The sequence below is a fragment of the Botryllus schlosseri genome, chromosome 1, assembly GCF_051294905.1.
Source record: "Botryllus schlosseri isolate E-star chromosome 1, Bs_hap1, whole genome shotgun sequence".
Classification (NCBI taxonomy): domain Eukaryota; kingdom Metazoa; phylum Chordata; class Ascidiacea; order Stolidobranchia; family Styelidae; genus Botryllus; species Botryllus schlosseri.
Genome location: NC_137236.1, coordinates 20,365,857 through 20,378,032, shown reverse-complemented (window position 1 = coordinate 20,378,032; position 12,176 = coordinate 20,365,857). Strand labels below are relative to the sequence as shown.

Below are 12,176 nucleotides of genomic sequence, written 5' to 3'. Positions count from 1 at the left end.
GTTTCGTCACGGTGCTGCTTGCCAGTCGGAACCACTCTAACAGATACGATGTATATCTGATTTCGTTTTGACCCGAAGTGGATTGAACGATCCCGTTGTCACGGAATGCAGAAATACAGCGTATGAATTCTTGCTCACTCGAGATAGGATTACCCAATTCTCGTGTTATATGACAAACGATCAGGTCACTGCTTCGCACGTCATTTGGTAATCTCCCCGGAATAGGCAAAAGCACATAAATATTTGTCATCTGTCGTTTAGGCTACCTCTAAATAAAAGGTTCTTTCTGCAACAGTACTGGTCGTCTACATGTCTGAAGCAGGGTTGATACTCAAAGTTCACAACAAAGTACTAGATCAGTGGTTCCTAAAAGTGGGCAATATCGCCCCATAGTTGGGAAGACGAACACAATCAAAACTACTTGAGTGGATTCAACTTTTTCGAATCATACGGAAAAATAGAAGGATAATATTACTGATGGCATCTATACTTATTCTAGGATGGAGATAATGACATGTTGAGCGTGATAAGGGTGCGTTGAGTCCACAAAGTTGCGAAACCACTGCACTAGATTGGTGTCTATGCTACGAAATTGAAAATGAGGACATTTTCTTTTACACACACGGGTGAATTAACATGTTCAGCAGGCTCAATACTTCCATCTAGATCGGCGGTTTCTAAACGCTGGTACGCGGTGACTTATCTGCCGGTCCGCTAGATATATCAGAATTTTATACCTCAAGTTCAAAATGCAAGATGTAATTTCCTTTGATAAGAGAATTAAAACATCAAACTTCAATCTGATTGAGAACGTCACCAGTTCGGTCATTTGTACCATTCTGACGTAACAGATGGCCTGCTGGTTTCATGTTCGATTTGACTTGGTGTTCAAGCCGTTATGCGGATGGCAGAATGTCGCTATTGTCAGGTGTTCTCGTGCCGCACATTGTATTCGTACAGATTTTGGTGGTTATTGGGAAACGAGCTAGAAAGCACGACATGGTACTTATTCCGGATCAAAGAATCGGCGTTACGTGATCATGATCACGCTTTTTCGGTCGAACCGTGATGTATCATCGAAAGTCCACATTTAACCACCGTTTGAATATCATCGCAAATCCTAATCCATCGCAAATCTGACGTCATCTAGCCGTTTTAACATGCGACTGGACAGGGCCTAATGGTTTTTCTCTACGTGGTATATGATCATAAAATTCGCAAGCAAATATTTGCCGCTGATAGTTGAGTTAGAACCCAAGTTTAGGCCGTTATAAAACAAATTTTAGGAGGATATGTTAGGACTGTACATAGAACACTATATAGAAGGAATAACTGTGCAGGTATACACAGGTAGAGCGTGAATTAAGTGAATAGCTCGTGAATACCGTCACAAGGATGCTGTTCGCATTTTAAATCGTATGGTCAATGACCCATAGCATTTTCTCAATATTGAAATAGATAACGACACCATTTACCTCGCTTATACCATGTAATACTGCCTTGGAGTGAATTGTAGACCTATCTACTCCACGGTCATCTTCCACTACCAGTATGACAGTTGGATCACACACTGAAGGCATTGATTTCGACTTATCGATGAGATACCAATACGGAAAGGACGTAGTATATTTTTGTCCTTGATGTTTTTGCGGCATTAACAACGTATGATGATACACATACACACGATCTGTGTGTATGTATACCATGAGTGCACGATGTGCATATGCCGCTGGACAAGCAAGGAGCAGATATAGCCTTTGACGGCTCTCTAAGTCTTGCACCCCCCTCCAATGCTATCCCAGTAATGCAAGAGCGTCAAGCAGAGAGGTCATGGATATCAGTGTTTTTATTCGGATCTTTGGGGTGTCCCGGCTTTTGATCGAACCCGCTTCACCATTACGCTATCCTGTCGGATACAGGTACAGGTACAGTATTTCCATATACCATGAATGGCTTGATAAAATCTCACGTGTGCTATTCGCTCGTGTGGCTGATTCTTATAGCGTCATGGAAAGTCTATAGCAGGGGCGGGCAACTTCTGCAGTCGGCGGGCCGGATGTAGGAAAATTAAGTACTTGGCGGGCCGGATTGCTAAATCGATACATTATTCGCCCGTTTAATCCACATATACAAGGAATAAATCGTATTTAATTAATGCATTTTAACGACAGCAATGTCACTTCAAAGCAATTTCTCGCCTATAATGACGAAGACAATGTGGATTTGAGAATAGCATTGACATACAGGCTCCGCCGTGTCTGTTTCTATATGATCAATCAACACACGGTGCAATCCTCAATTAGGATTTCAAGGCGTTCGTTAAGACCGGTACCCCAAATTTATCAAGGTATCAATTCATTAAGGTTGAGTAGGTGACGAGATAGCGCCGTTGTTCAACTGTATGGCCTAATTAATCTTGATATTGAATGAATGCCCGCGTCCTCTACGAAATTTGAAAAGTGGCCCTCGACCCGTTTTGAGTTAGCAACCCCTGGCATGAGCGGTGTCTCACAAAAGTCTATAGAAATGTGCCGTGCTACAAGTCGGCGGTCACGGAATTAAAGATAAGAAATATCAGCCTGGTGTAAATAGCCATTGTAGTCGACAAACACCGCGATTAAAACAAATGACATTAGGTTTGAGTACATCGTAAATACCAATAATGCAAGTTGTGGTTGTTTGTGGTACCTGTGGTGTTCGTCGACTACTGTGGTCATTTAAACCAGCCCGATATTCCTTGTTTTTGATTCCGTATCTGCCGACTTGTAGCACCGCCCACTTCTAGGCTTTTTGTAAGACACCGATTACGCGAATGAGATGGCGAGGAGAAGCCTAGATAAACCTGCAACACTTAGGTAGGAATTCTGGAGTCGACCGCGGTCGGACTCGAACCCACAACCCATTGATGTTGTAGCAGGGGATTATACCCCTACGCTATCTCGCCACAGATAATGCAAGTCTTCTCGCTTCGACGAGCGTACGCTCCACTCTCGCACGCTGCGCATACACGTATATAATAACATACAGTCACTAGATTTTGACGTACTGAGCAAATAGTGGGGAATGTAGGCAGACTGGGGCCGCGGGTCACATTATCATGTAAGATGGAAAACTGTCCGCGGGCCGGACAAAATCCCTTCGCGGGTCAGATCCAGCCCGCGGGCCGTATGTTGCCCGCCCCTGATCTATAGTGTAGTTCTAAAATTCTTACCAGTATACACTCCAATATTATTACAATTGCACAATCGCATGAGACTTAAAACGGAATTCACTACTGAATAAACATGATGCCAATCTGACTGCAACCAAGCAACGATATGAGCAATCGACACTGGTAGCATTTCCTAGTACGGATAGACGCAGCTGGCCGCAGCATTATACAATTGCGATATTCATTCACCACTGAGGCCGTATCGAACGGGATAAATGTGTCTGAATAAAACTGAGCTCAGAGCTTCACATTCAATGTTCCCTCTATGTTGCACACGTGCGCAAATGCGCAGTGCTGAAGCGGTCTCTGCGCACAGAAAATCTAAGTTGCGCACAAAAATCCGAAGTGACGTTTTTTTAAGTCGTTGCGCACTGTTGTCCAAGGGACCACGCAGGCGCGCAAACTCGTGAAAAATTAGAGGGAACATTGCCAGGGGCAAATAGTGTTATCGCTGAAGTCTTACACCGCGGTACAAGTGCGGCCCGCAAAAGTAAATATTGCGCTCCGTTAAGAAATGAGAATTTGCAATAACGAGCGCCCAACGAAAAATGTTTTTTTTTAGTATGGTCTCGTACGCTTGAGCGATTAGCGCATTATTTTCTGGGTATGGCGAAATAACATGGTTTAACAAAGTTATAAATAACAATGGGCTAGCTCGAAGTTAATCTGCGAGAAACTAGCGCATAGTCTACTTCGCGTGTCATGAACATTGCGTAAGATTTCCTCAGGACCGTAACTGCCGCACCCAAAACCATCAATTAGGGGACCGAGATCGAAGGAAGCCCAAAATTATTTCGTGAATTAACACATATCATGGTGTATTTTTTCGGAATTTTTCAAAATATTTTTCGCGCGCGCGCGAATTAATTTTGTCAAATATCTTGATTATTGGGTACCCTTCCCACAACAAAAAATACGCGTGATGAGAAATGGGCACTTGGGCGTCGGCCATTACTTTGCCACGACGCACCAAGACATATGAAGTTATAGGCCATGTGACATGCGACTCCGAGAAGTGCGCCAAAACGATCAGCAGCTAGAAAACCTTGGCCGAAAAGGACTGCCCTATATGCTGACCAAAAACTTCGATTCATACATATAAGTTTAATTGTCCATAGGCGCGTAAATGGCTGGCGCTGAATGTTTATGTGCTGGCGATCCGAGTCCCACAACAAGACAAATGCCATGTCGAGGGAACATTATTTGCGAGTAGAGAAATACCAATTTTAAATCGTGTTCGTGTTTTAGTTTAGTACGTTTGAGCGATTTCAATGTCTTTTGACATAGCCAATAGGAGGTCACGAAATAGCATCATGTAACGAAGTCATTATACCAACGGGTGCACCCGAAGATGTTTAATTAATATTTAGAGGACCTACCTTTTCTAACACACCTCACTCGATCAGCTTTACCGGTAAATTTGATTATGTGAGCAGAGCGAGGATAAAAATGGATAGCAATAGATATGTGCAATTCCCGATCATATTGACCGATTCAATCATGAATCGTATAAAATTTTCGCGCCTCGCGCGTTCAGGCGAGACAACCTCCCAACCGGCCCCCGATGTAGAGGATAAGTATTGGCAAAAAGCGCAGAGTCCGATAGGGGGGTCTGGGGGGCGAATCCCCCCAGAAGTTCAGTTTATCACCTTATGTTGGGGGCTGATTGCGCACTATTGTCCAAGGGCCTGCGCAGTAAGTTAACCTGTTTGCGCAGACTCGTGAAATATTAGAGGGAACATTGCTCACATTCCGAATGTATTGATGAAATATAGCCTTCGTTAATGTTGCAGCAGAGCGCGAAAATTCAGTGAATGAATTTCGTACGAAGGTATTGTACTTAAGAGAGCGCAAGCGTCAATTCTGCAATCTACTCGACAAATACACCATCAGACGCAATGCCATTAGAACTGTGCTAAGCCGACCACTAGTGGGTACCAGAGTGCTTTTAAAATAAGTACTCGAAGAGCTGGCTGTATTATGTGTATTTAATTGAAGATTTGTTGGCCTTTGCAGCGCTAAAACGACTGCAAATATATGATAAAAATATAATATTTGAGCTGTTCATCCATTTAAAATCGGTGTCTTTGAGTTACACCAGATTTACAACAAAGACACCAAAGCAACTGGCGAGACTGGCTGACTAGGCTACTAGAGCTACCATTGTAGTAAGCATGATATATTTTACTCATGACGAAACGACAGTATAAACGAATAACGGAGAGAATGTTTGCCCCAGTATGTGGTTTGTATGAAAACGCTTTTACCGCAGCCATAAAGCACATGATTTATATCAGGAGCAGGAGACATACAGCCCGCGTGTTTCGCCGTTTGAAGATTTATGAAAAACGCAGTTAAACGATCGTCTTTGATCCTTCTTCGATGATTAACTCAACTTATGGGAGATATTTACACTTACATTTCACGCACAGACGTTATGGTATGTTAGAATAATGATGCTACGGAAACTCACAGGATCCGCACTTCCGCGCCAAGCGCGAAAAGTTTTAAAGGTAAATAATAAAATTGGTCAATACTATTGTTACTTGCATGTTGTATACAGGCTACGTTATCATTATCAGATTTACCCGTAGAGCTGATAAAAACAAACGAAATTACACACTTTGAGCTATATATTATGTTCATTGTTGAAGTTCATCCCATACGGTGAGACATTCATAGGTTTCTCGAGGGTGAGGGTCGAACTCGCCAATTGTCAGTAATTTCTTAGTTTGATTATTCTGTTATTTCATTGCCTCCAAAGATAGTTGTCACTACTCAAAAGATCGCTCACACGTACCACAACCAAGTAATAGAAAAACTTCTTTGTTGGGCCGCGCGCTATTCCTGGTTTGCGTTTATTCACGGGGCGCATAATTTCGCTCTGCTGGTCGCATATTGTCGTAGGACCCTAAATGTAAGGAAAGGGCCACCATGCGCGATCAGTGGCTAAAGTTCCATCGCCGACGATACTTCACAGTCTGACGAAATCCCCCCTTCTTGCTTACTACTTCGAATTATAGTGACCGTAGTAGCTTATTCTTAGGTTATTTTTGTTCTTCGATTCTTTGTTTTCGGTTTTTGGTCGCGTAACAAGTAGGCCTATGTCATGCTCCGTCACAAAGGGCTTTTCCATTTTTACGTCTGACATGTAGCCAGAGTTCAAAAAACTTGTTCACAACTTCGATGGACCACATGTGTCTCAATGACATCAGCAGATATTGAGGTACACTACGTTGGTAAATACGGTGAAGACTATTTTGGTCTATATATGCTTTAAACTTGAAGTTTACATTAAAATTCAATTATGTTTTATATGGGTAGATAAATACGTGATTGAAGAGGTTCTATGCCTCTAGTTTATATCAACTATAGGTCGTCTGTCGGAAGGCATACGTGGAGTCCAGCAAATATCACTAAATCGAGAACTTTCAACGCCTACATTTACGTGCATATGTATGATAAGACAGCTGAATTCATTGCTGAGTGAGTGGAAAACCACAGATATAGTTCTGCTGGTCGCGTTCTCAAACAAAATCCACTTTTTTAAAATTTGAAGCAGTTCTCTCGAATTGGATATTGTGCAATTTGCACTGCTATAAATACCTGTACGCGTGATAGAAAAGACATTCCCGACGTCGAAATAAGCCTCAGACCCAATACTGTTTGAAAAGGTTTTTGATGTTGATGCAGAAAAATGAAAGGCGTTGTTTCTAAGCCTATGGGAATAGCACGCGTTATATGAGCCCGATCATTAATAGAAATACATAAATATGTTGCTTTTCTGAAATGATGAAAGGTAGAATGAACTGTCAAATATCAGGTTGGAATTGTGATAGCCAAGTAATTCAATGAGGCGAAACCTGCTCGGAGTACTTTCGTAGAAGTATTTTTCGTATGACCACCTATGAATATTTAGGATATAGTAGTGATATTGAGAATATACTTATATATTTGTAGGATATCCTTTCTCAAGCTGACAGGATGCTGAGTGTTTTCAATAATCAGTACGTTGGCTGCTGCATTTCTGATACTACTGTCACTTAATCTTGTGGGGTAAGAGTATAGCGTTTAGCTGAATTTACACTGTCCAGTTGGTACGAGATCAGGCCTTCATATTATACATTTTGAACAGGTCTACTCATATCATTGAAATTATTTTCATTTTATATTTCCCGTTGGAAAATATGCGACAATGTCTATGCAAAACGCACCCCTATAATAATAGTTTTGTATAATGTTGAAAAACTGGGAAACTATTTCGCGAGCCTAATCAGCCGACAAAAGCGCCTTTTAGCAGTAGCAACAGCATCAGTCACAGGGGCATAGTCATGCAAGATTTAAATTTCGGATGTCGATTAGAATATTTCGAAGGGAAAAACTGTTTTTTGACATTGTAGCGTTTTGATGCATATTTTAAAATTTGTCATATGTGGGATGGATGGGTATTTATGCGAAATGGTGCTTAGCTGCTATGACTTGTGCATATGGAACGTGTTTATTGCGTGACCAGGAAATCATATGCCGTGTGTCCCTTCCAGTCAATATGATAACGTCAAGTAAATATGAACAGTTTCCCGGTCAACTAGGAGTAAAAGCATTGCACTTGACTTTAGAAACGTCTGTGCGTCTGTGCTCAGATGGGGCCGTTCTCCAAAATATTCACTGCAAAACAAAACGAAAGGGTTCACCGTCCTCGGCACACTGTATTCCGCACAGACATCACATTCGTGTAAACTGTAAACCGAGTAGCCTATATGCAAATGATGCAATGGCCAATATAGATACACAGTCGTTTCAAGGCCGAGTTTTCTCTTCGGCTCCAATGCATTTGTTTACGCGGGGGTTGGCGCCTATACCTGCCGGGTAACATTTTGCATGAGTGATAAAATTCGCGTCGGGCTCCGATGTTTCGTGACTAGAAAATATTTCTGGCATGAGTGGGACGAAATAGGGCGCTCGGCTTATTATCAATACAGATTTTGTACCAGTTTCCAGCTCAAATCAGGCCGAAAAATCAACCTGCTGGGCCCATACGGCTGAGCTTAGGAAAATGATTTGCAGTAAAACAAAAAGTGTGATGGAGCTCTGTAATGATTTCGTCGCACCCAAATTATATGGCATTAGTTTTATGAGGCAGTAATAACTGTAACTTAGAGAGCTCGCGTTCGTACTCGACACACATATTGACGGGTAATTGATCATGCATGTTGTCTCAATGACATATATTTTGCATAAGAATGCATCTTCACTTCTGTGTACCTTTGTGTCTAGAGGTTTTTTCAGGTTATTGAACTATTCTGAAACGAGAGGCGTAGGAATTGTCAAGTATAATAACATGATATTGAATTTATAGGTATACACACTAAGACATGAAGACCGCTATACTTATCGCCCTGTTCGTTTGTGTGGTTATCTGCTCAAGCATACGCGGCACTAGCGCAGGTCGCAGATATGCTCGATTTATGAAAGGACTCACGTATGTATTGTATATACTATGAAAGAAATATAAATATCACCGAATGTAATCGGGAGTCCTCGATGCGGGATCTAAAGTACTGAAAATCGCAATTTGGGCTTGCACATTTTGAAGTTCATGCCAAGATTTTCTCCGAAAGCTAACTCGTCACCGGATCTATAATTTTTTTGTTGGTATTGTTATCGTTCTTGCGCTGTTCATAGTGTCTGGATCAGTGGTTCCCAACGTGGGCGATATCGCCCCCCAGGGGGCGATTTGGCGAGCTAGGGGGGCGAAAATGACGAAGGGGGCGAAAATGGACAAAGGGGGCGACGGGGGGCGAAAATAGCGAAGGGGGCGATAGGGGGGCGATGACGCGTAAAAACGGCTGACCTTTTTTTTTTTGTTTTTTTTTTTTTTAGTCATCCACCTAGCAATGTGGAGCGAAAAAACGTTATTTTCAGCTCTGGGCGGAGAAAGATGACTTTTTTTTTTTTTTTTTTTTAGTCAACCCGCCGGTCATTACAGTCTGTATGCCCAATTGTCGGTGCACAAAATTTGGGGGGCGATGATCGGTATTGACCTTGAAAAGGGGGCGATGGGTCGAAAAAGGTTGGGAACCACTGGTCTAGATGACATCGGGCCTTTCATAACAAGTCAATATTCTTAATTATGAATGCGGAAATGCCGACTTGTAGCGCTGCTCATATTCATTGTAAACTTATGTAAGGCATCGCTTGTGGGATAAAATTACGTATGGTAGCAAGGATAAACCTCCATCACTTGTAGGTAGGAATTCCATACTCCTCATTGGCCGGACTCGGACTCTGAACTCGGAACTAATTCGCTTTTGATGTTTGCAGCAAGCGAAAGCATTCACTCGCCTATTTTCTTATGTTTATCAATTACACTGGACAACAATTTTGAACGAAAAAATTGTTGAATTTGATTTTGCATTAGCATTGGGCTAATTTTGGTATCCTGATTCTAAAAATGGCGCTGGTTTTCTTCGACCACATAAAGTTATTGCTCTACGACAAATGTCCAAAATATGCAAATTTTCACGAATCTAGCCACATTACCATACCATGCCATGAAGAAATTTACATATTTAGCATATAATAAGTTAACGATGTTGTTAAAGTTTTTGCGAAGCATCGAGCCGAAACGAAATTATCTTGGGTTATTCAATTTTCTACGTCTGTAGTCTGCTGTAGATTACTGTAAACTTCAATCCAAGTTTACTTTTTAAGTTTCAAAATTTGTCGAAATCGATACATTGATAAACTAATCCTTTTCAAATCTCGTTCCAATAAGCCCATGTACAGTACCTCTATTGAAATTTCTATCGTCGATTCTGTGAGAAACGATGCGTGATAATGGTACGACTCTAACGTAAAAGAAGTTATGAACATGTATCTGTAAGCAAATATGCAACATTAAATATTCTCTAAAATTTGAATCACCCTGATACGTCCTGTCAAATTGATAAACCAATCATATAGTTACCAGATGAACTCAGTGTGGACAATCCCTCTCTGCCCCGCGTGTCGCGGTTTAATGAGCAGTACAAAGCAAGTGAAATTGCATGGAACGAAATGGAACGTAAATAAGCAAAATACCACAAGTCATTTTCAACCATCTCCTGCATAATGAGGGCTGCGGAATGCGACGGCCACCTCGGCCGTGCACATATTCACATACCAGTGAAATGACGACTTAAAGTCCGTGGTTGTCGATCTTTTTGACCACGCGGACTGGTAAAACATCCAAACAAATGTTGCGGACTGGTGTACCTTAAAATGTTCAAATTAATCCTAAACTTAAAGGCTACAAATGTATGCAACTCAAATGTAATAATGGAAATTTCATTATGCGCTGCCCTTTTGATATCATATATTTGTACGTGATTCTCTTGATGTTTCTGCGAGAAGCTAGCGAAGTCAACTGACATCAATAATGCCACTGTGATTGTTTGGGTCTTTTGAAATGAACTCGACTTTGCTGTCTACTACAGGCCAGTGGTTCCCGACCTTTTTTCGACTCATCTCCCCCTTATTAAGCTCGACATATATCTATCACCTCCAATATTTTCTGATCGGAGAAAGAGGACATATAAACACAGTGAACTCTGATCGCTAGTAGGTTGACTAAAAAGGCCAAATTGTCGCTGCAATCCCGGTATCTGTGGATATGATGTGGCGAGTTCACTTCTTTTTTAGTCGACTTTCGCGGCAGTTCCGGAATAACAATTTCTCACGTGTAGCCTATATCTTGTGCCGGTATCCGGTTGCCGGGTAATTAAATATATCTGACTGGACGTTCTAGCATGTAGCCCTAAATCGCCCGTTTGTTATCTTTAACTCCTTTTTAACAAAATCGCCCACGTTGCGAACCACTGCTATAGTCTCTATTATAAACCTCTGTGTCGATTATTCGCACTATCAGAATTAACGAATTAAGTTTTCGTAAACGTCTCCGTAGACTCCACGTATAAAACTTGTACGACACGAGTTGTGGGCAACTTTTGAACAGTTTCGTGAGATACTTGCACCATTGAGATGTACGCTGAAAGCAGACCATGACCATGCAGAAATTCATGCCATACTTCTAAATCAATTTACACTTTGATGTTTTATTTGTCTCTTAAAATGTCTAGAAATTTCGAATTCAAATAGAGAAGTCTAATTATCTTTGGCGGACCGGCAGGAGACTTCACGAACCGGTACCGGTCCGCGGAGTGGCTATTGAGAACCGCTCCAATCTAAGACATGACTTTACTCCCGTGAGATTCGTGACTGGAAGTGAAATTTTCGAGTCAAATGACATATCAGTAACTAGTCGGTATAGAGACAAAATCGCTGGATCTGTAGAGTGTACATTGTACGATTTGTTCATCTTCGCGACGGGTGGTTTGATCGACGAGAGCAACTACTGTCATTGCACGATTGTAAGGTTTGGTTTTACCGAGTCTAATATTATTTTTCAGTATAACTGAGAGATTCAGAAAATGCATAAGGATAAGAAAACGGCTTGGAGCCTGTGGGAGTCCGAGTTTTAGGAGCAAGAAATGTACTCGATTGCGTAATCGAATGGAAACGTGCGAGGTATTTGTAATCCATGATCCAGAATGAATATCCCGTTATTGTTACATATAGGAGACTGACAATATTTTTATGCTATTGCGATGAATGTTTCAATTTCTCCTTCAATTCGCCAACCAATCCTGACACACTATACAAGGATGGACAACTGAAATATTTATTTGATTTAGGGAGGAGGGGAGTAGTGAGGGTGGATCAAATATACGCAGGCCAATCAGAGAGCGCCACGTCATCCTAATTGCCACGCCCATTTTCACACCCGAAGGGTATATTCATCTGCTACGTCATCTGTGCCACATCATCAAGCGCCACGCCTATAGTGCCACATCATCAATCCATTGCTATATCATCACTGCATTGATTGCCGCATCTTGATACTTTTCTCAGATATTCTATTTTGTGT

General features: G+C 41.6%; 2 long non-coding RNA genes across 4 annotated transcripts in view; one reads left to right on the top strand and one right to left on the bottom strand.

The window, feature by feature from the left end:
• Positions 1 to 12,176, bottom strand: part of LOC145445049 (uncharacterized) — a 199,089-nt gene that overhangs the window by 167,602 nt on the left and 19,311 nt on the right. The window lies entirely within an intron of this gene.
• Positions 7,170 to 12,176, top strand: part of LOC145444995 (uncharacterized) — a 38,564-nt gene continuing 33,557 nt past the window's right edge. The window contains exons 1-2 of the long non-coding RNA XR_013916837.1: positions 7,170 to 8,690; positions 11,659 to 11,776. This is a non-coding gene — a long non-coding RNA (uncharacterized LOC145444995). The remainder of the gene's footprint in view (positions 8,691 to 11,658; positions 11,777 to 12,176) is intronic.